General features: G+C 35.8%; 2 long non-coding RNA genes across 5 annotated transcripts in view; both read left to right on the forward strand.

Moving 5' to 3' along the window:
- On the forward strand, positions 1 to 11,391 carry LOC106039408 (uncharacterized). 3 transcript variants are annotated; one of them, XR_001209232.3, is made up of 4 exons: positions 5 to 135; positions 1,554 to 1,616; positions 7,616 to 7,741; positions 8,680 to 11,391. It is a non-coding gene; the product is annotated as an uncharacterized lncRNA (long non-coding RNA). The 3 variants fall into 3 exon arrangements; XR_001209233.3 differs by lacking the exon at positions 8,680 to 11,391 and having other exon boundaries at positions 1 to 148; positions 7,616 to 8,278; XR_010833411.1 differs by lacking the exon at positions 8,680 to 11,391 and having other exon boundaries at positions 4 to 135; positions 7,616 to 8,278.
- Positions 11,392 to 12,304: 913 nt separating this feature from the next.
- Positions 12,305 to 27,896, forward strand: part of LOC136791411 (uncharacterized) — a 31,468-nt gene continuing 15,876 nt past the window's right edge. Inside the window, exons 1-2 of one of the 2 annotated variants that reach the window (XR_010833409.1) lie at positions 12,328 to 12,434; positions 17,588 to 17,730. This is a non-coding gene — a long non-coding RNA (uncharacterized lncRNA). Of the gene's footprint in view, positions 12,435 to 17,587; positions 17,731 to 27,896 lie in introns of both variants that reach the window. The other variant, XR_010833410.1, reaches the window with a different exon arrangement.

Here is a 27,896-nt window from a genome sequence, read left to right on the forward strand (position 1 = left end):
GAGAAAAGGAATGTCTTCTCCTTAGTTTTTATTTATTTATTTATTTATTTTTATAAAATAAAAAAGCTGAACTTATAGCAATTCAAGAGTTGAAAACTCCTGGACTGGACCTGGGAGCAGCATTTGGATATACAGGTATCAACCAAGGGTATGGAGGAGTTTGTTTAAAAAATGCTTCATTTGAACTTGCCTTTTTCAACAGAGTTGATTTTCTTCTTATTCAAAATCTATCTTGTTCCAATTGGTGTCCTACTAAAATGTAGGGATTAAAAATGTTTTTATTGTTTTTGGTTTGTAGCTCTGAAGTCAAAAGTGTAGACGGCTCTGCCTCAAAGTTTTGCTTTGTATGCTATTACACAAGATTATAAACATACTTGCCTTAGAGGGTGTCTTTCTTTCTGTGGTGAAAATAAGCTGGAATGCTTTTTTGCCTGCTTGTTAGCATATGGCTGTTGATATCTCCATGATGAATTATGCAGCCACATGATAAACTTCACTTTTGTGTCTTTACTTCACCTGCATTTGCCTCTTCTGCCTGCCTCCCACAACATGCCTGTAATATTCCAACCCTTGTAGCAATTTCAGTCAGCTGACTCTTGTTTTCCTCTCCTGTAAGCAACTTGTCAAAAAATGTACCCTCTCTGCTTCCCTGTACCAGCTATGGACTTCATCTTGCAGTTATGCAAACCTGAAGCCCACCAGGGTAATATTCCATCTTTAAACAGTATTGAATTGCTGTCAGACAGTCTGTTAGAGCAAGAAACAAGAGCTAAAACCAGGAGTCTGTTTTTTTTTTTTTTTTAAAAAGGGGAAATTACACTGAGTTAATGGGCCCTGACATGCCAGAACTCAAAGTCTAACATGCCTATATAAAATAAAACACTATTTATCTGGCTGTTTTTAAAAGCAACCCATTTCTTAGTTATGTTATTTCTCTTCTCCCAAAGTCTTCTGAAATTACTTATCAGACTAAGGTGATCTGCCTTGCAATCACAGGAATTTTAAAGCTCAACTTAAAATATTTAAGTTGAGGAAGATACTATTTAAAGAAAAAAAAAAGTTGTTTGCTCTAGAGGAATATATAACTACATGGTTTATATGAAATTTTCATTGCTAGTTACTGGGCTGTAACCTGAATAATTTGACTGTAATTTCATCTGTGATTAAATCATGTAGATTTTACTTCCTTTCCATTTTGTGTATCTATATATATAGTGTTATGAATATTCACAAATTGCTGGTAAAGAAGAGTAGCTAATGACAAGTATTTCAGAGAGAAACTTAATTCAGGCCATATAAAGCTCAGTATCATCTTCATGATAGTTCTACGTGATTAATTAAATAGACTTAGGCCCATATAAGTCAGAAGTAAGTGATATCAGTAGCACACAATTTAGTGCTTATTAACTGAGGTTATGTTATTCAGTTTCTCATTATAAATATAAGAAAATCTATTTGAGAAGTATGTTTTTTTACAGTAACCACGTTATGAAACTTTGCGTTGCTAGCCAATATGTTACTAGAGTCCTTTGCCTATTGTTCTTTTTTAACAGATGTGAAAATTGATCCCTGTTTCCTGTTACAGTAGTGTATTTATCAACAGCCTTACTTGAGAGGTAAGTGGAGTCTTGTATGTTTATATTCTATATTTTCAGTTGTATCTTCTTAAAACTTACTGTTTCTCTAATTCCTATAAATCACTGCCATTTGATATTGGTCAGGATAGCGACAGGCAAACTCTTCATAATTTTCTAGCACTTCAGTCTTCCCTTTTCACAAAAGGAGAAAACAAACACGTATATGGTTTATCAGCGTCTTCTTCCCCCAAATGATAAAGGATAAAGATTTGGTGAAAAAATGGAAGCAACTTCCTGGACTTTTCGCTTTTTGGGGTTGTGTTGTTTTTTATCTCTTAGAAAATGGTTTGAGGGAAGAAAACAAACACAAATACAAAATAATATTTGGGCAAAGATGCTATTTATATTCCAAAGAGTTTTCAGTATAAAACATCCATTTCAACTTACTAATATCAGTTTTCCTTTCTTAAGGGTCTTCAGTGCCTAACACTGAGTTGTGTGTTAAATGAACAAATTTATTATTTATCTAGAAGTGATGGGGAAAAACAAATTCAGATTTATTAAAGATGCAAGCTAAAAATTAACTAGGAAACTTAAGAGGAAAATTCTTTAATTCAAATTAAACTGTGTATAACAAAAGTTCTTCTAAGAGCAAAGGTAAACTACACCTAATTACGAAGACTAATTCTGAATAAATTTATCTAATCATCTTTTTGATGTGATGCTTGCAATTCAGTGTTGAAGTTTAATTTGGATGACTTTTCCCAAGTGGGCCTGTAAAGATTAGACTTGAATGTAGTTCCTAATCAGTAGTGCACTCATACTTGGCCGCTATAGGAAACCTGGCGTTCTCTGTGAACTATCTAGAATACAATTTGCAATACTTTCTGTGAAGAAAATGTTTGATTTCATGACTAAACACAACTTAAATACTGAGGTTAATATTCCAATATATTATGAGACTTTGCTAGCATTTCAAGGTACTTAATCACTTCGCAATAACAAAATTACTATTTGATATTAGCTGGTAGAATGGGTTTGAACAAGCAGATGAGGAATCATTAGAGCTAAGCAATGTTGTGATAATACAGTATGAGAAGAGTTAAATAAATGCTTGCTGTAGCATAGTATATTAATTCTTACCCTCATTAAATATGAAAATACAGGAAGTAACTAAGCAAGTGGCATTTTCCTGGTACTCTAGAATTTGGACTTCTGCTGTCATCTTTGTGGAAGTGGCTGTATGGTTTACTATGGTTCCACAAGTTCACACTGTGAATATTTTCCAAGCTGAGATGGGGAATAGCTCAAATTTGAACCACTACAAGTGTTCACTGTAGTATGATAAGGAGTAAAAGGTGACTTACTAATCACAAATTAAAGCTTTGAGATGAGTTAATTGTTGCCTTGTTTGGTGATGGTGGAAGCAAGACTGGATAGTGGAACCGACCAGGTTTTCATTCAAAGCAATGGAATGAGTGTACTCAACGTGCATTTTAGTAAAATACCAAATAACCTAACTTATGGATAAAATGGAGGTTGAGGGTTGTTGGGAAACATCCCTAAGAAATTGGGCAAATTACTTTCTCCATTGTCCTAATTTTTACTGGATTTCCCTCAGTGCCAAAAAATATTTTGGCCAGCATTCTGCATGGGAAATTGAGTCAGCATCTGTATCCCTTTTCCCCTGTTTTTCCTGCTTACCTGTGCAGGATTTGGAGACTGCCTCCCACACTCTTCTGCTAGAGAGAAGAGCATACCTTTCCCTGAGAGTGTATAAAATACAAGTCACAATTGTCTCTCTACACAAATAAGTGTACTTGTCAGGTAGACATCCATCTAATGATATTTTTAAACCCCAAGTTATGGTTGTCAGTATCTCCAGGTAAAGCTTCTCAACCCTGGCTTCTTTAAAACTATTTTATAGATGCAACTTTCTGCTTCCCACTTTCTTCTGATGTTTCTAAGCAGTGTTCTTAAGTAATTTTTCTATCTAAACGTGTAGATGTGGGTTGTAGGGCTGAGTTAGCTGCATGCTTCAAGCTTTGTGCTGTTTAATCTCTAGGGTAATTATTTTTGTGGAATGTATTGGCTGAAACTTGAATGAATAAGGAATTGTTTCTATATCCTTTCCTCATGCTGGCTTGTACTTTCAGATTCAACTAGTTATACTCATGCCCAGTGTAGTGGTATGTTTTTTAGAAATTGGCTTCAAATAATAATGGCCTGAAATGGGAAATTTGGATTGTATAAACTACTTTATGCCATGAAAGAAGACTTTAAAAAGGCAAGAGGAGGAAAAAATAGTGGTAGCTGAAGCCTGGAATTAAGAGTAGGTGAGAGCATGACCCACTTACCATCAAGAAAGAAGGAAAACCTGTGCTGAATACACTGCTTTATAACAGGGTAGAGCAGCAATTCTATGAGAGCTAGTATGGCCTGGAGAGCTAGTATGAGCTAGATCTGGATGACTAGAAACTTGTTTTTATGGCCCAATTTTTTCTCTATTTTTAAGAGAAGGCTTTGGCTTATTTTAGATTTGTACAGTACTACAGACAGTCACACCATATTATAAAAGGTATGGACAAAACAATACACATCTGGAAGTTACAGTAAGCATGCTAACAAGCCTACACATAGTTAATTCATCTAAGAACGTGTTGCTGGGATAAACATAGGGTCTCTACTTCTGAAACAAAAGCTCTGTTATGGAGCAAAAGAAACAGCTCCCTGAGCTCAAACCGGTTGAATCTGTTATATTCAGTCCAGACTGCTTTACAACCAATAATTCTTTTAGTTTATATACAGTACCCTGCTATTTCCAGAGGGATGGTTTTATTTGACTATCCATTCACCTAGGATACAAGTTTAACTTAACCTTGATGGTGCCAAATATGGCAAGTTGATCTTATATCACTTTGATATCTTACTTTGCAAACCCAAAACAAGCATTACCAAGCTCTACAATTGTGGCTTACCAGGCTTACCATTAAATGCAGTGTTTTCAAACTTACTATAGCATATCAAAGGAATGTGATCATTTAGATACACAAGACCAAAATTACAGTGCTAGAATCATATCATTATGTACTGTTCCCTTCATTTTCTTTACACTGTCATGAAACATAAAATAGATGCTACAAAACATACTTTCCTAATGTTGTTTTTCTTCGTTAATGTATTCCTGAACTTGAGAGGTTAAGAAACCTGTAAAATCTCCAGGAATCCTAAGTTTCATAGATATTTTTTTACCTTTTTTATTCAAAATGCTAATGTCGGGGGGGAGGGGAACAAAGCAAAGTTCTACACCAAATTAAAATAATGCCTCACATTAAAGCAAAGCAACTCTACACAGGAATTGTAATTAAGATGGGTTGTTACTGGTTCCCTGTATTTCTCATCTGAGATGAGAATATGGGAGCAGATGACCTAAGCCCTTCTGCATCTTGTCTAGTTATAAGTTCTTCCTTTTACCGTGGAAGAATATGTATGTTAACATAATCAAAGAGGTGTGCATGCATATGCTGAGCGGTATTAAAAATAAAAGCTTTCTTTCAGGCTACTGATCACTTGTTTTAATGCAAGATCTTTAAAATAGAAAGTTCTGGAAATTCTGAAAGTTCTGGAGAAGTGGCTTTCCCAAGATCTTGGGGGGTATTATATGCTTTGCTTTCCTACTGGATATTGATCACCTAATGCACCTCGTGTTATCAACATGTCTCAACAGCTCATGGTGTTTTTTTTTGAGTTCCTGTCTAGCAGGAAGCTTGAGGGGACAAAAAAGGGGAAGGAACAATACTTTAGATAAAGTGTACAGCTAAGAGTGCCACTTTTTTTTGTGCTTTTTTGTTTCTGGTTTTCCAAGTGTAAGGAATCTTTTCCTACATAAAAAGCTATCAATGCAATGGCTTTATTCTCTGCATCAAAGAAAACATTTCTCATACCACTCTTCTACAGCAGCTGGGGATGTAATATAAAGATACAAAGGAAACTTGGGAATTGAGAAGAACAATCTGCGTATATAAAAAGCATTACTCAAGTACTACATAAGCATTTAATATTTCCTAGAAGAGACTAACTTTTATTTTAATACAGTAAAACAGGCATCAGTGACAGACAGGGTTCCTACTAGGAGTCTGGTGTTCCTATACATTTTTCCATCATCTTTTTATTCCTTTCTAATGATAGGATGTCTTTATTAGGAATATTCAAAGCAGGAATATCATGAAGCAGTATCTCCAGACTTTAAGAAGTATCATGTACATTGGATTTCTGGTAAACTTGATATTTATTCTATTATGAAAGGCAAAATTATTTGTATTTGGAATTGGTTCCAAGTCAATTCCAAACTCTTATTAGAAGTTACTGTTGGAATTCAGGTTTATCTTGCATCTTTTTCTGCAGACAAGTATAAGTGGTTTAGAAGTTCTGATTAACTGTGTCTTCAATTCTAGTTGTATCTTTATTCAAGCTTTTAGTTTTATGGCTATTTTAGACTTCTTATGAAGAAGATTAAAGGGGAAAGAAAACAGATTTTTGCAGCCTACTCTGTTGTACAGAAATCTTGCAATATGGAGGACAATATTAGTTAAGATGAGTAGCAGATTCAGGCGATTATGTATTTTGACACATATGCAGGTTTGGTCCCAGACATGTTCTGCCTGTGAAACTGGGCTTTCATTTAAACAAAAGCTGTTTGAGATATACCGATGTTGTATATAGAAACACTGTTTGGCTTTAGACTTACTCAGCCATAAGTTACAGCAGGGAATAGGAAATACTAGAATAGTGAAAGCCTCACTTCACTGACATTTGCGACAATTAATCATTCTATCTGTAGAATAGAGACATAATGTTGTCCCAGACCTCTCTTCTGACATTGAGTATTAATTGCCTAATGATTCAATTTTCAGAACTTTGCTTAGTTCATGCTCTGAGGATGTCAAAAGTTTTATGCAGGCTGGAATTCTGAATGGAATTTCCTCCTTGTAGGAGAATAATACCCTGCAGTTTAAAAGTCTCTGATATTTCTATCATTGTTTTTAAAAACATATTAAACACAAATCTCTAAAAATCTATAAGAATGAGAGAAACAGGTTACTGTTGGGCTTCTGCCTTTGCTTGTTCCATTCTTGCAAGGAAATCTGTCATGCAGCTGTAGAACTTTGCTCTAGGATGTGCTTCCCTGTATATTCTTAAACTGTGTCCTGAGCAAGGCAACTTGTAACAAGTAAAATGAATACATACTGAGCTCTGTAATTTTCATCATATTTAAGACTCATTTTGTAATGAGTAGAATAAAGGGTTAATAAAAAGGGTTAAAATGCAAATACAAAAGCCAATGTTGACTAATTTATAGTATTTTGTTGTAATTGAAGGTAGGCAAGAGAACTGTTTTTGACATAAAAGCAAGTTTTCTGTTTGGTTCGACTATATTTTGGGAAAAGCAGAACAAAAGAAATGTTTATAATTGTCAGGACATGCAATTGTCATGTTCATAGATAACATTAGAAATGTTTAGCTGATCTAACAATTCTGTTTCATTTTGTGAAGAGAGGGGAGGAACTTAACATATTTCAGAAATCCAGATAGAAGCTCAAAGTGCAACTTAATAGATAAATTTGACAGAAAAAATATTTAAGTAAGGGTTTTAGAAAGGGGGATTTTTATTAGTATTGAATTTGCTATCTCTTATTTCACCTTTGAGTCCCAAAGTCACACTTTTTGACTTGGTTTGCTGTTAACCAAGACTTATAGTTTTTCTAAAACTATTGAGAATATTTTAAGTCTGCCTTGGGTTCCTGACAAAGAATGAAACTACAGTGTTAATATTTTTTTCAGAAATCAATTCAGATTATGAATAAATTAAACTTGGGCATCTGATAGCAAAAAATCTGATGCCTAGAGAAGATGAGACACTTGATGCTACAACTAAAATACTGAGATGCCTGCATGTTTTATTTTTAACAGGAATTTTTCTGATAAGAGTATCTCGCATTAAAAGAAAACTTGTGCTATATTATGTCTAAATATTGTAGGACTAAGACACATAATGCGTGAGACTATTTCTGTGTATGTTCCAAAGCCTGAACATGGGCCTAACAACTGGAATTGATGAAACTCCACATGCTATGACACTGGACATACTGTCACTGCATCATCAGGTCAGTTATGAATTGGAGAAAGGAAGCCATGTACACAGGATGTTCAAAGAGAGAAGTGAGAATTACTTCAGGTAACAGAAGTACAAACAGAATAATCATAAATATATACATGCAGTCGAAGATCTGACAGTTGATGGTTCAAACCAGTCCTTTGCTCAAAGTACAACCAGCTTCAAAGACCAAGTTTAATGTGTAATGTGGAAATAGTTACAGGATTACAAGAGACCACCTAAAGACTAGCCCCATAGTATTTTAGGCAAATCTTGGTCTCTTCCATGAATTTATCAAGCCTTATCATGGATCAGTTGAGTTGCTTGCCCAAGACTTCAATAACTTAAAGATCGTTCCAGAAGCCAATCCTAAAATGTCCCCAGAAAGAAGATCTTTAAACATTCCCTGTGTTTATTCACAGTTAACTTGTACTGATTTTTTTTAGGCAAATGCATAGTCACCCTTCTTGTCTTCGGCCACACATTCAGCTGGTTTACTGGTAGGAAGAGATCATGTTCTCTGTCAGCATCAGTTTTGGTAGACCAAAACAAGCTGTATTCCTAGTCACTTTTTTAAAGAGTGCTCTCATTTTTCCCCCAATTTTTCTTTGCATCCATTTTATTTTGAACGTGTCTTTCAAAAGAAAGGCTTAGGGTCTTCAGGGAGAAGTCTTCACCTTGAATACTTGTGCCTTCCAGACAGTTTAATAATATAAAAAAACACCAAGCAATAAATATTATTTTTATGCATTTTTTATGAAACATACCTTCAAAATGCATTAAAGATTCACAGCCTACTGTAGCGACTGGTTTCAAAGAAAGTGAATTGTCTTGATCTAAAATTCCTCATCTTGGATATTTTTCCTATACTCAGCAGATCTTTGTAAGCTCACAAAGTATACTAGAATCCACAGTTCAGTCCCATGTCTTATTTTCTGAACCTTTCAGGTGTGAAAGAGGAAGCCATGCAGGAGATCCCCGATGTGTGTTCCTAATGTCTGTATTTATTAAGATTTGCTCTAAACATGTGCTACACTTTACAAGTATGTAGATGATAATACTCTAATCCCATTGGGCTTACACTTTCTCTTTATAAAAAAAAAGAGAAATGAATTCAAGTGTGTGGGGAGGAGGCAGACAAAAATCTAAGCCAAACTTCCAGAAGATATTGGAGGTGAAGACATTGCTGTAGTGTTAAATCTCATTAATTCCATTCAGTGAGGAGTGTATGTTTAAATACTTTAGAAGTCTTTTTAGGAAATCTTGTGATGTAAGGATGTTTGCTTTGCTAGGTTAGGGAAAAAAATATATAGATCTGTTCTATTTTCAAAGATTTACAAGTGCCACTGGGATGACACTTATTAGCAATGCATTAAGTCTGAATATGAGGACGTTGGTTGACATTTTAAAGAAAAGTTTCACCCATGTCATTCCCAAGGTACCCCAGCTGACAGTTTGAGACAGCTGTTAAGAAAACAAATGCAGAGACTGACAAAATTGACAGATGATAAATACCTAATTATTCTGTCAGTCCCATTGTATGGTACAGACTTCTTTTCTTGAATTATGGCCTGACTGTGGAAGGTTGGGTCTCATATTTATTGCTGGATTGTTCTTTTCAATAACAAAGACTAATTTTAACTTCTAGCTTCAGTCACACTATTCATCAATATTTTGGCAAAACGAACAATGTGTGAACTATGTATTTGATATACTACACTGATATCTGAAGAGAAAATATTGTTATATCAAAGTAAGATAGCCTTAATGTTATTTCATCTCTTGCTGTTGTTGACTCATCTTAATCACAAATCATAAGATGGTCTATCTTTAAAATATTAAACAAACCTTCAATAATCATTCTACATTGTCATGTATTTGAAAAATCTGCAAGTGATTTTGAGAACTGTTTTTAAACATGCATTGTGTACTATATAAATGAGAAGCAGATACTATTTAGAAAAAATAAGGGAGGAAAAATACAAATTCTTGCAAATGAGGGGGTAAGGATATACAAAATGTAACAAGAAGTGAGACATTTTAGACACTCTTACTATGACTTCTTTCTCAGTGGGGTGCGTAAAGACATTAAAGCAAAGTCTGTATTATCTGTCTGTACTGTCAGTACTGATGCACGATAAATACCCTGGGGCGCCTTTCAAGGAGAGAAGATGCTTGCTTTATGTAGCCAACTGTGCCTCTTTCAACTGAAATGATTCTGGTTATTCAATTGCTTGTGAGCCAATTTGTAATTTTACAATAGCTATTTCACTTAGTTAAATATTAATAATGTAGTAGTAAAGTACTTCATAATGTCCATGATTCAATAGCTTTCTTAAATTCAGAGTGCTTTTGTAGTGTTTTCTGCAATGTTGATTTGTGAGTTCCAAATACTATTTTTGTCATTGTCTTCAGGATTTTCTGTGAATAGCTACAGATCTTAGTCTTTGTGCCAGTTACTATTGAATTATTGTTTTTTTAATACAGACTAGGGCTTCATCATCTGAACAGGGCAATTTTTCTTGGCCTAAATAATCTGAAGCCATAGCAGATGTGTAGATTCTGCAGACACTAACCTGTTATTCATAAGTTTCTTTGTTCCAATTGTTCAAGATTAATGTACTATATTGGCTGGCTAGAACTGAGCTGGACAAAAGACAAATGTCAAATTCTCTCAATATTCAAATCATTCTATTAGTAATTTAATAGCTTGCTACAGTGTATTAAATGGTGACTCAATCATTTTAGCCCACTGGTTGTGGTATGGATTTAGTCTGGTCATGTCAATAAACAGTTTGTTACATCAAATCAGAACATCAATTGCAATTTTACTTAGAGAACAAAATACCTCCTATAAATGAAGTTTAAAAAAGCCATTTTGTTCCATTTACATACTAAATCTAGATCCATCTCAAGTATAACTATTAAATGAGACTGCAAGCAGTCATCTAGCTCTCAAGAAACTAAACTCATGGTATAAAATGCAATATTGTCTTATGTTGTGCCTACATCACCACTATTCATTCAGTATGAGTGAAGCATGAGAGAAGACTTTTTGTTCAATTAATATATTGCTTTATTCATCAGTAGTATTTGCTAAAAACGTGACTCCATCCTTCAGACAGTATTTTTAACTGATACCTGCCTTTCATACTTGATTGCCTTGCATGTACATATATTCTATACATCTGTGCTTTTTGTGGGTTTTGTTACTACTGTATTTGCGTCACCTAATTTAAAACAGACTTTCTACTGTTTTCAACTATAATGGGTTTGTGGCTTAGTATGTGAAATAGAATTGACTGCACAAAATGTGAAATTCTGATGCTAGACATTCCAGCTAGGTTTTTACAGACAGGAATGTGCATTTGTCTGGGCAAGCATCATAGTCCTAGGGGTGCTTAACTCTTCTAGTGACAGCCTGAATGTAATGAAGTCATATGATTTTTTTAAAAAAAAAACACATTTTTTTTAAAAGAAGAAACTGCATTGGTGTATCTCCAGTGTTTTCAGAATAAATCTCATAATTATGAACTGTGGAAAAACTTGTGAAAGAAATGTTGAGGACAGAATATAGTATCTTAAGTATAAAGCCCTTAATACTAAGTAAACTGTACAATTTAAGGGAAATATTTACTAGCAGGGATAAATGCTACTAAAATGAATCTCAAATGCATAGATCCTAACTATCACCTACTTCTGATATTTAACTGTATTTGCAGAAGAATACAAACACAAAAACACTTTAGAAGACTTGTGGCTTTAAAGTTTTAATGCATGAGATAGCTTATACCATTTTCCAGTACCACCTCCAGTTTTTGGAAAAAGCAAATACTTCATGTTGCTCTGGTAGTGATGAGCACAAGTCACTAGAACAGTCACAAGAACTTCATAGGAAGTGATCAAGCTGTTAAGCTGGAATCATCCCTGTAGGGTAAGAATATAGTCTCTGCGCAGGGTTAGGAAAAGAAGAATGAGGGAGGAAAAGCTCTGAGCATAGGGAGATGAGAAACTCTTCTCTAAGAGAAGCTTCTTAGGGTGGGCTGATAGGAAGTGTGACTACTATAGTCTACCTACTTCAGGTTTCAGAAAACAACTTCCCTTGAGCCTTCAGATAAGATTCACCTTGTTCTGCCTGTAGCAATTTCAGTATGTCCTGTTATTGCTATCTTATCATAGAATCATTTAGGTTGGAAAAGACCTCTAAGATCATCAAGTCCAAACCCTAACCTAGCACAACCAATATTAATACTGCTACTTGTACACAGTTTCCCCCCAAATTAATAAAAAGGTCACAACATTTGCTCAAAATACTGTTTATGTTAGTAAAATATAAAGCCATCTGCAAAAAGCTGTGTAAGCAACTCACAGAATAGCACAAATGGGACATGCACAGCCCATCAATGTACTTGTAGAAAGCTGCACCATTCTGGTTGAGCGATGGAGGTCCTGGTCTGGTCATGTCTCCCTTCAGGGTCCATCTGTTTCATGTGTCCCTGATGGCCAGGAGCCACCCCTCCTGGGCCAGCCCTTCCACCCACCCCATTGTGACATGGGCCACCACCAATGTTCTGCCTGCTGTGACACGGCCATCACATCACCAGGGTGGTGCCAGGAGCTGGTGGCTGCCTGCTGTGACGTGGCCACCACATCACCAGGGCTGCTGTAGCACTGAGACACAGCTATCACCTTCCACCATTCAGGCAAGAAGAAAATAATCACATAATAGTAATAATAAGAGTCAATTAATAATGCTGGGGAGGGGAATTAAGTAGCTGTAGCAGCAATTTAAAGAACAGCAGCTCAGGAAAGGTTAAAGGAGAATTAAAAGCATCAGGTCCTATCCACTTCCCAAATTTAAAGACTTGTGCTGTTGTCTGTTGTTGGGAATGGTGGGCTTGAAGGCAAAGTTCTGGAAGAAAAATGCTTGTCAAATTGGCTGCAGATAATATTTCATACCTTTTGGTATTAAAGACATCCGTGGGGATGTCTCAGTGTGAACTGTAAAGACTCACGTCTTTCTCTCCCTGACATGAACAAGAGATTTTTGCCAGGGACTGTCCTGTGATACACAGTTCAGTTGGACACTGGAACAAAATGCATCTCCTTGGTACGCTGCAAATTATTACAGCCTCTTTAACTGTCAGGACAAGAGGCAATGGGCACAAACTGGAGCATAGGAGGCTCCCTCTGAACACAAGAAGAACTTTACTGTGAGGATGACAGAGCCCTGGCACAGGCTGCCCAGAGAGGTTGTGGGGTCTCCTCCTTGGAGATCTTCAACAGCCACCTGGACGTGGTCCTGGGCATCCTGCTCTGGGTGGCACTGCTTGAGTAGGGGTGGGACCAGGTGGCCTCCAGAGGTCCCTGCTGACCTGTAATTCTGTGAAATGCAGGTACATGTGAAGTGATGCACACTGGGGGGAAACATCCAAACTTTACATGCACAGTGCACTGACGCTGAACATTAGTTCAGCAATTATAGTTCAGTCAATTTATAGTTCAGCAGTAGTAGCAATTATGCTACTGATTAGGAACAAGATGGTATGGTTACAAGAAATGATTCTAAGGAAAACCTCACATCAGACTCTGCTGCAGTCAAAAAGTGAAATGAGCATTTAGCTTTCTATAAGAGAGCTAGAGCTACCTATAAAAACTTTGTCATCATTCCTAGGGACAGGAGCAATTGAGCAAAACTCATCTTATATACTCACAGGTAGTGTGACCACATAATCTTTCTTCCATGGGAAATCAACTGAAAAAAATACTGTTTCAGAGATTTTAAATTGCCAAACCAAACTTCTATTCTTGAGCAGCCTGGCTATCTGAATTGCTAGGACACCTGTTAGCAACACTCCAAGTCCCAGGCCACTAGCAGGACTTTTCTTAGAGGCTCTCTACTGCTATTCTGATGGCTCCAGCTGTCTCCTGGAGCAGGAAGCAGTGTGTGAGATGGGAGAGAACAGGCCATAGACTGTAACTCTAATTGAGAAATTAGAGTGTCAATTTTATGTGTTGGATTCTGTGGCTGAAACAAGTAGTGGTCCGTCTTGCTAATATTTCTATTTTTTCTAGTATTATACGTATGTAATGAAAAGAAAGACTAACATATGGTTGGGATCCATTTTCAACAGTGGCATAAAACTTACTTCTGAAGTAATGTGCCAACTTCATTTTAATTATTTTCTGAATCAGGAGATAAGATTTTTACTATGAACTGAAAAGAAAATGCTTAGAGAAAACAGCTTGTGCTTATATTTTATTACGCAACAGGGCATGAGGCTCCTGAAAGGCAGGAAACTGATTGTTTGAATTGGTAATTCTCAGTTTTTTCCATTCTGAAACTCTATCCGCTCACAGGACCCTTCTTCTGTCTATTCAGGAACTAGAGAAGATTTCCTGTCTGTTTAGGGAGAATATAGTAGCCAGAGGCAGAACAACTCAAATTGAAGACTCACAATTTAAATAACATATGATCACTGGAACAGCTGGATCATGCAAATTCCTTTTCTAGCACCTTTAGAAAGCTTCTGTAGCATTCACAGTTATGCAAACATAAGTACGGCTGCATTTTGTCATATCTGAGATCCATCTGAACCAGCATCCTGTCCTAGATAGTGGCCAGGAGCAGAAGCTTAGAGGAGTGTAAGAACACAATGCCCTGTCCCAGCTTCTGGGGATCTACTATTAAAAAATTCTGAAGTGGAAACATCTCTGCCATCATGTCTGAGAGATACTGACAAACCTATTCTATACCAATTTGCTTAATTGGTTTTTGAAACCATTTATACCTTTGGCATTCAAAAATTGCAGCTATGAGTGCTAACACTTTGAGATGCGATGTGAAAATGTTTCTTATTTTTAATTTTAGAATTAAAACTGATAACTTACCGGGTTGTTCTTTTTTTCTTTTTTTTTTTTAAAAAAAAAAAAAAAAAAGAAATAGTTCCTGGCCACTTTCTCTAGTATCATTTCTAACTTTTTTAATTTTCTAGAGCAACTCATATCAGAGCTGAACAGTACTTATCTTTTATGATCAGTCTGGGAGCCATTCCATAATTCTGCTTAAAATGGTAGCCTTCTGCCTACTTAGCGTGATACTGAAACATTCTCTTATGATAGGTGATCACCACTAGCAGTCATCAGGTGTATGTGCTAGGGATCCAGTTGGTGTATAATGATTTTCTTTATCTCATTCCTATTCATTTTTAATTTGCATTTGTCTTTTTGTTGGCATCTGAGCATTGAATGAACTACTAGTTTCAGAAAATTATCCAGAGTAACTCTGAGATCTTTAAACTTTTCTTAATAGTTTAGAACCCAACATGTTGTGTGCATATTTACAGTAGTGGTATTCAGTCTAAGAAACACAAGTCTCTTTACAAAGACTTGTGTTCTGCCACTCTTACATAGTGAAACCACACCATAACTGCGTGTGTGTAGCATTGTGTAATCAGAGCAGAACTCACAAGTCACAATTCATGTGAGCACTGCAGAATTCGGATTGCAAATTGGAAATACATGTTTCTAGATGAACAGTTTGAAACCTCTTACACTGACTGCAGATTTACTATGATGGCTTTCTAGTTTCAAGTAGCCATGGAGAAGATGTATCACTGTAATAGACAGTTAAGAAACTTCATACCCCTTTCAAGGTTTTCTGAAATATTTCAGCATATGTATCAGAATTCTCATGTCTGTGTATATGACAGAACACATAAATTAGTTTGGAAGCTTTGTGTCAAAACTTTTTTCAAACTATGAACCAATATGTGTTCATGAATGTTTTCTTCAAGAGCTTGTTAGTGTTGTTATCTTAAAAGTAATGAGATTATATACTTTTTTCCTTATTAGATGCCACATGTTCTTGTACATGAATCAGTTTGTACGTAAAATATGTAAATTAATACTCAGTTCATGAACAAATGCCTTGAAGTTCAATCCAAGTCTAATCACTTTATGTACATGTAGTACAGTTAGTGAATTGGTCTCTTGGTGTCAATAACAAAGAAATACATACTGTTTTAATCTTTACTGCTTAGAATTTGTCAGTAGCCTACTTCATGATCTAAATGCTAATTTCTAATTTATAAGCTCCACAATATTTCTCCTTTTATTCATGCAAAAGTTGTTATGCTTATAAGTTTCTAGCCACATTTTCCAGTGTTAGTTAGCTACATGAAGAGAAGGCTTTTCTGTAGCTTTTTCTCTAAGTTTTCTCTAAGCTTACAAAATTGCCCCTGTATTAATAGAATCCAGAGCATTCCTTGGTGGTGCCTCAGCACATTACCATGTGAGTTGCCTGCCCTTGAAAAGGCATAATTTGATCTTTACAGTTTTCCCGAATTCTCTGGTAGTTATGGAGAATGTGACCACAGTTCAGCTCTTCAAGCAGAAAACTGAGTTTAGAACCACAGTGGTGCTGACTTGTAGGTTTCTGAATTTCAACAAGAGAAGGAAAACTTTCTTGCAACCGAGTCTTTCAGATTGTAGTGAACAATTGGAAAACTGAAAATAGAAAAAGTGGTCCCAGATGTAGTTTTTTTTTTTTTTAAAAAAAAAAAAAAACTAAAGGCTTCTACAGTGGTAAAGCTGCCTGTGAGCTTCAGCAGATATCTGTAGTGTGAAAGGCTGGAAAGTGCTGTGTTAGAACCAACAGGAATGTCAGGCAAATTCTAGAGAGCAGCACTAGCACTGAGACAATAAGAATTAATCATCTAAGATGAAAATATCTTCAGTATTGTTGAACTTCAGAGTTGTTCAGCTCTCTGCTTTTTTGCCTTGATAGATATACATCTTCAGTATCAAGGAAGGGAGTAATAGTAACTGAAGTTATTCAAGGTATTCCTTGAATATCTTAATCTTGAACACATTTCCTCAGAAGACTGGCTGTGCAGCCAGTCACAATCTGTGTTTGAAAAACGTTATCAAAGTATGTATTTTGGATATATTTGAGAAGCTGATATTTCACAGTACGTTATGCTCTGAGATTGTGCTGAAGAAGACTTAAGTCTAATCTTCAACTGAAAGTATGTCTTATATTTTGAAAAACAGACATGTAAAACACTGGCCTTATTAGGTATTTATTAGTTACAGAAACAGTAAATATCACGGTACTTAAACAAGCTTTCTTACATCAGACCAACTTTTAATTTCCCTTAGACCTTCAGATGTTTTTGCTGTTTCTACAAAGTAGAGTAAAGGTTTTGGACACCTAATATTCACTTTGGCACATGTGGAGGAAAAAAAAGGCGCTTAGTTTATTTTTGGTCCAGCTGAGAAATGAGGCATAATTGGATCTGCTAGTTATTTACCTCAGTCACATAACAGAAGTTGCTTATCAAGATGGTCTTAACATTTTATCTCATGAAAAAAGATAATCTTAAAAGACTGTGTTTATAAGCAATAGGAAGTTGTATTATATATATAGCTCAGAGTATGAAAATAGTATTAGTTAACCTATTATTTAAAAATATATTAGTATTTATGTTGAAACTAGAAGTATATTTTTTAAACTCTTAGTAATTGAATTCGATCTCCAAATTTAATATACTAAACTTTCCTGAGGGGGAAAAGTGTGTTTTTGTTTGTTTGTTTGTTTGCCCCCTTTTAAATGAAGAATTTAACAGTTTATACTGTTAAATATGCTGAGAAAAAAAGTTTGTATAATCCTTTTCAGGAAGTAGGTTCTGTAGGTTCCTTTTTTATTTCTATTCCTCTGCTGAAAAATCACAATTACCACAAGTTCCAAACTTCATGCATTCATGTGAGCACAGACACGTGTGCACTGAGTAATATTTACAAGTTATTCTGATATTGCAAATATAGTTTTAAACTTGTAATTTACTTCTCCCAGGCACCTCAAAATGCAGACATCTCCACCCACAGAGGAGATGAGCAAGGGTGTACAGTAGAGGAGAGGGAGACCACAGGTCCAGGTCATAAAAGAGGAATGTGTGGATGGGGACAGGGCCTGGTATGCAGGAATTCCTTATGCTGGTAAGTTACATGGATGGAAATGGAACAGAGCTCTAGGGCAGTCTGCCAAGGCTAGTGCCTTAGTGAAGAGACAGTTGGCTCCTCTGCTGTTACCACCCTAGTGCTTTGCAGGGAGGCTGGCAAAGATACTCTGACATTTTCCTCCTAATATATTAACAAAGTCATTGATAAAAGCAGTGCCTGTAAAGAGTCAAGTGTCCAACTGCACAAGGTCAGGGTCCTTCACAGGCTACATCCTCTAGTGCACGGAGCACTTCCTCTCTATGCTCCTCCTCCATGTTGAATGTTGGGAAACAGCAATGTGACCATCATTCTCTTTTTCCCCCTTCCTCCTCTGCCTGTCCATTGGTTTTTTTTTCCTGTTTTTGTTTGTTTGTTTGTTTGTTGTTTTTCATTAATTAAATGTGGTTTCACAGACTTGCCAGAAGCTTGGCTGCTGGGCTCAGCTGTGCCCTGCGGTGAGGCTGCTGTGGAACTGGCTGGAACCAGCTCCTCCTCACAGAGGCTGCCCCTGCGGCACCTCCTCAAGGCCACCCAGAACAAATGGGAACTTGGAACTTTCCCTAGGGATGTTCTTAATTCCCTCTAACAAAAGCCTCATGAAAGCCTAAAAAAATTTAGATCTCAATGGAGAAGAGTGAGGTAGGCAATGAAAATTTGTTTCACTTCTTGTTGAAATGATTAGGATGCATAGAGCCATGTCTGGGAGAGTAATGGCTGTGAGTCATCTTCAGCAAGAATATATAACCAAATATAAGACAAAACCTGGCAGTTTGACTTTGTCCTCTTGCCTATTTGATTCAGTTCCTAAACGAAACTGGAGACCTGCCTCAAGTTGTCTTAGCAGAAGCAGCAGCAAGACTGCTGAGGGTGAGGAGCAGGTGGCCTGCTGCTGGCAGGCAGCGGTGGAGCTGGGACGGAGGAAGGCCTCCTGACCTTCCTGAGTCCTTTAGAGCAGTGGGAGCAGCCATGAGAGCTCATTGTAGTTCCAGCAGCCAGGAGATGGAAGCACTGGGCAGCCAAAGTCATCTTGGATAGGCCTCGGCCTAGACTCTGCAGCCTGGACTAGCATCACTTGCCCTTTTGTACACTTGCCCTTTTGTACCTTTGGGTTTTTTTTAGGTAGAACTCTTTAACTTGTGAATGTGAGAACTCTTTAATTTGTGAATTGGAGAAAACATGGTGGTATGAATTGACCTTAAATTTACCATACCAAATGTACTATGTGGTGGGGTAAACTTATAGGTTTTTATACTACACAATAAAACATAACTTCAAAATATACTCCAGGTTTTCAAATTTTTATTTATGCTCCTAATGTAACAAGGAACACTTGTGTAAGATGTGGTGGAAGTTGATTTTATGCTTCTATTTTATTTCTTGCCATTTTGTGGCACTTTCTTTCCACAGATTAACATGACAGGAAGCTGGAGCAGAGACAAAGAAATGCTTTTACTATCGGGCTGTTCTGTCACCTATTTGTTTTTATTACTTGTTGCCTTTGGGTTTATTTCTTTCTTATGATAATAGTGATAGAAGATCATAGGGAGATGAGACTACTTATGCCATTAAGTGGACATAGATTTGTTATGGATTCTGCAATTAATTTTTGGCATTTTGCTTGGATTATATTGGTTTAATTTTAGTTTTACAGATATATAAATTGACATACAGAAGGCAAATAGTGTTCAATGCCAGATGCTTCAGAAGTGGAAAAGCTGCCTCATGTTTATAATTATATCTTAACTAAAGCATGTATGTTGGAAAAGGGACTTCTACTTAAAAATTTAAATTAGAAATAATACTATTATGATATGAGAGAAGATGGTGATGGTATTTTTTACTTTTAGTGTTTGACTGTTTTTCTGGAAAAGACAAAGCAAGACAAACAGGACAAGTCAGAGTTAGCTAAAAGGGGAAAAAATGAAATGGGAAGAATAATCAACAAATTATTCCGTTTATGCACACATTTGCATGATTCCCTCAGAATAAGACAATTCATAATTAAGTGAAGCCAAAATGACAGCTTTGTAGATGGGTTTCTGGAAGGAATGTACAGGATGTACAGGACTCAAAACCCCACCTGTGAAGCTGGGATATGGTCACTAAGTAGGAATTAATATAAAACCAGAGTTTTCACTGTGGGGGTATCCACAGTAACTTTTGTTCTTGCATTTTGTAGAATCTGTGCTCTACTGGTGGTACTTTGTAGTAAACACCTTTTTGTATGCAGAATACATCTTTCAAAGCACACTAAACCACAAAGATTTGAGATGTCTTCTAGATGTTACATGATGGAATTTGTTTGTTTACCCAAATTGTTTTTTTTCTTGAATGATAAGATGTTAATACAGTCACTAATGTAACATGCCTTAAATAGATGTGAATACAATTTTCAGAAATAACCGGCTAATTTACTTGAGTCACATTTTCAAACATGAATAAGGTATCTACATGTCAAAGTAAATAAAAGTCTGAATCTTATACTAATTATATGTAGAAATTCCTTAGGCACTTCTCAATAGCTTTTCTCCGGGGCAATTTGAGAAATATTTGTGAGAGAACATGATAAATTCAGAATGCAAAAACATTGACTTGTGATCACAAAATACCTATTTGAGAATATTGCTATATGTTGTTCTCTTTATTTTGTATTATTCATTTTTTTATTATTTATTTTTGTATTATTATTCTGTCCATCACAGTGAGTGGAGGGATTTTTTTTCTCTTTCAGACTCTGGCATACAGGAGTTATTCAGCTAACTATTGGCATATGTTCTTGAAATAGTTGCCCAGAAGATGACCTGTAGACTAAACAAAATCTGTGGAATCTGTTGCTCTACTTAGGCAAACTAAACAACTGGTACTTAAAAAAAAAAAAAAAAAGCAACAGGTAACACTATAGTAAAAGGTTACCTTAGCTGTATTTCTTGGCTGAGAGGAAAAAACGTTGAATGAGTTGTGTGTTGGCCATATAATTCTCAGTCCCTGATTTTGAAAGTAATTCAAAACCACGCTCATCTTCTACTGGTGTTCAATTCTGGTTTTTAACATCAAGTCCAAGATATTCCAGAACCAAATATTTTGATTAGTAGTTCGGGTAACTTGATTTGTTATTTCAATATTGTAACAATGCTGGGTTATAGAATTTAAAAACAAACAAAGCCCCTGACAATGAAGAAGTACTCTGTGCCACCAAGGAAGTTAGAAACAAGTAAAATAGATTCTCCAGAGAACTTAGGCAAAGCACACAATACTGAAGTGTAAAGACCATTAGATATTTACTATTGGAATCTGAAATAGTTCCTACTTATGTTTTTAAAAACAGATCTATAAAAAGTGAATGAATTCTGAGGTTCAAGAAAGGGCCTGTGACTGACCCAGGAGGAAGCTTCATGTAATGTTGGGAAAAACAGTGGGGTCACATGCAGAAGTCTTAGATTAGACATTCTTAGATGTTTGGTCTCATTGTTTCTTGAAAAAGTGTTTTTTTGTATTCTGCTCTTATTCCCACAAAATTTCTTCCTTTTTCCACAGATGTTTTTTTGTTCTCCCATTTATATTTTATAGCTTTCTTTGGCTGTTTGGCCTTCTGGCTCTAGTATCTCCAAAACTGTCATGACTTGTTTGATTAAATCCTGTAGTTTCCCAAGGAAATACTTTAGCTGAAAACCTTTACCTGATTATGATAGTGATTGCTTTGAGAGTATTAAAATACTTCTTGCTCCTTTTGTTTACTCACTTTTACCAAGTGACTGGAGATTATACACTCTGTTGTCTCCATTTTCCATGTCCAACTAGTTTCAGTTCTAGGGATAACATAGCCCTCACTTGAAGCCAGTCCTCACCTCTAAGTAGATACCTACCTCAGGCAAAGTATCCATGTCTAGTCCGTGTTTCTGCAAAACCTTACTTGCTGCTGCTGCGTGTAAAGGATATAAAGGTGTGTAATGCAGTAGCTGCTGTGACGAGTAACTTCTTCTCACAGCAGTAGCTCCCTATATCTCATCCATTGGCAAGATCATCTCCCTCTCTCATTCAGAGGGAAACAAAATTTAACTTTGACTACATTTCTGAAGTGTCTTTTGCTACTTTTTACAAAGGAACACTGTCAACTGTTGATTTGGGGGCCTAGGGAAGGAACAATGAGGGACAGGAAAGAAAAAAACAATAGCTTAGGAAGGAATGGTGGCTCTTCCTCATGACGTGTTCAGAGATTTTGCCAAATTTGATGCTACTTAATCAGTTCAGATCAAATTCTAAGTACACACGCTTTTTCTTATTCTGCACACTAGTGTATTTCTTGTCAGCATGACTTCTTCCACTGGGGCTTTATGGTGGAAGAAGAGGGGAAAAAGAGACTTGGAACAAGTATGGGAAATCTCTAGGTTTGTGGGCTTTTTCTTCATTTTTAATACTGTTTGAATGAAACATTTGGGTCTCACAAAGATTTAATGTTCACTTTTTTCAGGGAACACCATGTGGACTGCTTGATAGTTTTCTCAGATGTTAGAGGAGCTCGAAGTTGGGATAAGTTAAAAATGAAGTCTTTCCACTTGGTTCAACCTTTGGGGGGAAAGGAGGTCCAGGATTCTGTTTATAGAAAGGGACGTCTTCCAAAAACAGAGTGCTAGTAGATCTGTTAAGTTTAATTTTTTAATGAAAAAGGTTATGTCCCTCCCTCCCCCAAGTATTATGCTTTAGTTTCATACTTCATACATAAATATCTCAGGGTACTCTGTGGAAAATCATAAAGAAAAGATTGCAAGAGTAAACTTAGTGTGTATGGAAAAAAATAGCTAGAAGAATATCCTCATGTTTTTCAAAGAAGCTGTGAACATCCAACTATAGTTAGCTTTCTTGTCTTAGATCGTTGGTATTGATATATCAATGCAAAACATGAGCTACAATTTAACCTGTGATAACAATGGTATCTGGAGAACTACATGAAAGGTGCAAAAGAATGAGAAGACTGAAGGAAAAAGTCAGGGAAGGACAAATGATTTATCCGGCATTTGTTGAAGAGGATTGTTTTAGGGGAAAGCTTAAAACCATTTCCAAGCTTATTTTCATTTCTTCAGAAGGATTCACCTTTTAATGGAGAGAGAAATAAATGTCCAGTATAAAGGTTCCTTAGCAGAACACTAGACTTATGGAGTCATTAACTGTTGTTGGAACTGTGGCTCTGAGCACCACTGAGACCTGACCTGAGTGTCTCTGGTGCTGTGCCAGCTACGGCAAGAGCTGTAAGAGCTGGGCCCTGGGCTACGGAACGGCTGCACTTCTCTGGCCATCCACAGCCCCTTGCAGCCTGGCCAGGTGGTCAAGCACTCATACTGCCTATGGCACTGGTGGAGCTGTGGTTCTTGCTTAATACAAGTGAAAGCAGAGCACTAAAGTATTTTAGAACTGTAGCATTTGTACTTGACATCTCATTTTGCCAGTTTTGACCCATGTCTTCATGGTAGTGATGCAATGCAGGGAGCTTTTTTTTTTTTTTTTTTTTACTAAAATTAAGTGTAATTTAAGAGTGCCTCTTAAATTTTTTATGTACTTTCCTTTCTGTTTTTCCTCTAAATTTCCTCTAAATCTAACAAGGAAAAAAAGGCCCTGATCTCATGTACTGAGCCCATGAAAAATTGACTAAGCTTTTGAAGAACAGAAAAGTTGAAATACTAGATTTCATAAAAGTTTTGCATATTTTGAAGGCAAAAGTGTTTATGAAGTTCTGTCATAAAGCAAGGTGTCTTAAAACTTCATGTTCATGCATTCATGTTTTTCTTCCACAGGACACTGCTTTGTTCCTGTTAGAAATGTAGATACTTTGGCTTCTTTTCTATGAAGTACAAATTACTTAAGCTTTTCACTGGGTATTTTAATACTCGTATAGAAGTAACTACTGAATGCAAACTTCTGAACAATCTAATTAATGATTTTATTCTTAGAAAATTAATACCAATAAAGGCAGAGACAAGTTTATTTTAAAATATTTAAGTGAAATTTTATATTTTATTGGCTTTCTGACAGGATCATTGCAGAAGACGGACCTTCTTTTGATATGTGAATAATCAGAACTTATTTGTTGAGAAGACTATATTTATTTTTTTGGTGTGTTTTGTTTCCTTTAATAAGAAAAGTTGGTACTCTTAGTGATATTTTTCCTGTTGCTTCTGACAAATTGAGCCATTTGTGTACTTTTTTTAATGAAAAGGTCACAATTTCTCTGAAGAATATGTATTTTCTAACTTTCTGTGAGGTATTTTTTCTGAATAAATCTGCTTAGATTTCTTTTCCTCAAACTACTTTATAATCCCATGCTATGGAAAAAATTGTTTTAAAGATTGATGTGGAGAATTGAGGTGCTGCTAGCTAATTTTTCAATGTAATATGCAAATTTATAGCCTTTGATACATGACAGATTGCATTTTAATAACTCTTGCCATGTACTTAACTTGAGCATTTTGTAGTGGTTTTGTTTTCTGTGCCTTATGGCAACCTGATTACCCAAGCTTTTGAATTGGTCTTCCTCTGTTTGTCATATCTGTGATTTCACCACAATATGTTCTGGCTACTTTATTTTTACCTTCGTTTTTCATATGGTGAATTAGATAATCACATAACGGATTGTGCTGACATTATTTCAATTTGCTCAAGCATTTCAATATTATTTATGAAATTAGCCACTTGGAGATGTTTTGAAAACAGTGCTAACCTCTATGATGATCTCAGAGGTCTTTTCCAACCTGTATGATTCAATGATCAATACAACTGTTTGTTGAAAACTTCATTTTTTTTTCCATGTTAAATAAAATCAGGATTTCCCCCTTTCTCCAATGAATTTCTTAGATGCATTCCATAAACAGTGTAAGTTCCACCATTTCTTTGTAGATCATTGGTTTATAATCCTTAATTTCTTGTAGATCCAATATTGAATGTTATGACTCCATTCCACAGTTCTTCAGAAATGGTGATTCTTCCCAACTCCACCATCAGCACTCCAATTGTTGATTGTTCTGACAGCTAAACATGTTTACATGTTTCTGCAAATTTCCAATATATGCTTTCCTCAGAAATCACTTTTTAATTACCCAAATTGTCAACTTCAGGGAAAAAAGTTTGTTTTTGTTTTTTGGTTTTTGTTTTTTATTTTTGTTTTGTTTTTATTTTATTTTATTATTTTTTTTTTACTTTGGGAGCCTGAATTTAGTTGCTCATTAGAAATTCTCACTTTGCCCAAGTAAAAGATAAATTTTTGCATTTACAACTACTTAGAAGATGAAATGGAATTATGCTATGGAGTCCTTTCTAAATGGCTTTGGGGAACAAAAATAAATGTAACCCAGAAGGTATTTCTGTCAAGAACCAATAGCATATAATTAGTAGCCAAAGTGCAGAAGAGGTTTCCTCTGATATATATCTAGCTATAAAGTACTGGCTTCTGTCTGGAAATTCCATTTTATTATGTAATATATTTTGGAGCAAATCAGCAACTATTGAGCCAAGACACAAGTGCTACAAGAAATGGAATTTTCATTACTTCTAAACTGCTGCTGTATCTTTCAACTGCTTTAAATAAATCACTGAAAGAAAAAATGTATGAATAAAATCTGGTACCTTTAAAAAAAAAAAAAGAGAAAGCATATATGAACCTGATTGCTGGTAATTTTTCTCTTTAGAACATGCTTGAGGATTTAAGAATTCTAGGAGTGAAGGTTTAGTCCCTTCATGTATGTCCCATCTGGGAGAATCCCTACAGAATAAAATCAGTGACAAAAAACTTATGAGGATTTAACTCATTTTTTTTCTTCTTGCTCTACTAGTGAGTATATTAGTATATTAGTCCATGAAGTTGGCAGACAGTCAAGTTAGTCCGTAAGCTACAAAATATTCATTTCCATCTTTACCAGATTCTACTTCTTTGGTCTCTAGAAAGATAAGAATTCAAAGGAAACATCTCTGTAGTTGGGTAGGAGTGTGGTTGTACACAGGCACGTGGCAGGCATATTATGTTCTAAACTTTCCTCTGAATTAATTTGAGAAATTGAACTTGCAAAACCCAGGAGAGCTTAACATACAGTTACTGCAGAATGAGCTTGGTCATGCTTACCCATTGAAACACCCATTCTATGAATAATTCATCAAGCATCTGCAGTTCTTACTGTAATAATTATAATGGGCCTAATAAAACAACCTCATTAGCAGTGTTGCTAAATGTAGTGATTGTTTTTTTCACACATCTCTTGATATTTGGTGTTTTTTGTAACTCCTCTGAATTGTTTAGAAACGTACATGTAGACTGTTTCACAAGCTCACTCAAAGTGAGAAAACAGTAAAATTCATGAGAAGCCCTATAGTAGTTGAAGATGTAGCCCCACATTGTCAGGAGTGCTTGAAAACACTGGACATAATAAAGACGAATCTATTGGAGAAGGCTGTCAGTGGAGAAGCTTTCAGAAGAGAAACTGTCCTGTGAATTTCTGTATACATAATATTGGTGTGTGAATAAAGATATATCTTTAACAAGAAAGTTGCTTATATTCTATCACATTCCAGAATGAAATTGTGCAATTCTAGTGGTCTGCTGTTCCAGAATAAACTACTGTGCTCCTAGGACTGGATTAGGACTCAATGACATTGTCTTCCTGCTTATGTTTTGATTGTAGCTGTTAAACTGGGACGCAGAAAAGATGGAGCTAGGCTTTTCTGAGGTGCACAGTGATAGGATGAGAAGCAATGTCTAGAAGTGCAGATCTATGTATGTGTATATATGTTATTAAAGGCTCACACATGTATATGTTAGGTTTCAATTTTTATTATGACCTCTGTGACAAGTAAAGCTTGTGGGGACTAGAACATGTTTTACTTTGCCTCCCTCCTGAGGGAGGAAAACTACAAGTTCTTAATACCATGCAATCTTCAGTTTTGTTAGTGTAATTGTCTTTACAGCTAGGAATTTCCTTGCTGCAGATTAAAAATGAGCTATTTAGTTGTATTGTGGATATGAAAAGCAAGTTGCCTTTTTGGCATATTCTAGAAGGTTGAAATGCTTTATTGTGGCTTTTTTCAGTCTTCTCTTCAGAGGGTAAATCCAGTTCTTTCAATCTTTCTGCACCCTGAAAAGCTTGTTCTTTTTTGCTCCCTTCTGGTTTCTCTCCACACATCTCACGTGAAGTGGGATGCCTAGAGTGGGAGATGGCCTTTTGGCTAAGTCTTGCCTGTGCTCAGTAGAACGGAAAGATTTCATTTTGTGGTATATTCAGTATCCCTGTACTCCAAATAGGGCATTTGTTTTCTTAAAACTCTCTCAAACTCTGACTTACATTGTCTGTGATTTTTAGTGTAATTGCAGTTCTGAAAGTTTCTCAGCTCAGTTCAAGTTGTTGACTTGCATCTACGCATACCATTTTACTCAAATACATTTTGAAATTTTCTTATAATTGTTCTCATTTTTTAAGGTGTAGAAGTCTGGCACTTCCAGCTGTGCAAGATATAAATCCATGGTATTTGTGTTCAGAGCTATAACAATGTGAATTCAAATTCCCAAGGGACCTTGGGTATTAGCTTGTTTTGAATTCCGTCAGGAAAAGATCTGTTTTCTGAGCAGCTGATTAAATTTTCATTCAAATAAAAACTGATTCAGTGTGACAGAACTGGAATAATGTAATAATGCGTTGTCTCAAAACACCTCTTAATGGTAAAGGTCCTGTCTACAAGTAGAAGCCAAAAACAATTTCACTGGACTCAAAAGTCACCCTTGAGTGTGATTAAACTAATACAAATACGTATGTGAATCATCTGTAGGATTTTGTTTTGACTTTTTACTATGAGTTAGCTAAAAAAAAGTCTTATCTGCTGGCTTGCACTTGTATTTAGAGCTGTATTCAGAATGTAATAACATCATCAATTTTTACTTTGCTTTAGATGAGAGCTAAATGAAGTTCTTAAACATTTATTTTTTATTCTAGCTACTTTTTCTGGTTTTGCATACTAAAATGACTAGAGGGATTTTTTTTAGCAGTAAAGCTAAATATTAAACATTGGACTTGCTTAGGCCCCAAAACTCTGACATTCAAGTAAAAGATTAAAAATTGTATTGTAAATATTGCATTTTTCTTTAAAGGTTGTTCATCTGCAAATGGTCATTTTTCTTCCAAATAGCTTTTTTT

This window comes from Anser cygnoides, chromosome 8 (assembly GCF_040182565.1).
Source record: "Anser cygnoides isolate HZ-2024a breed goose chromosome 8, Taihu_goose_T2T_genome, whole genome shotgun sequence".
In the NCBI taxonomy this organism is placed as follows: domain Eukaryota; kingdom Metazoa; phylum Chordata; class Aves; order Anseriformes; family Anatidae; genus Anser; species Anser cygnoides.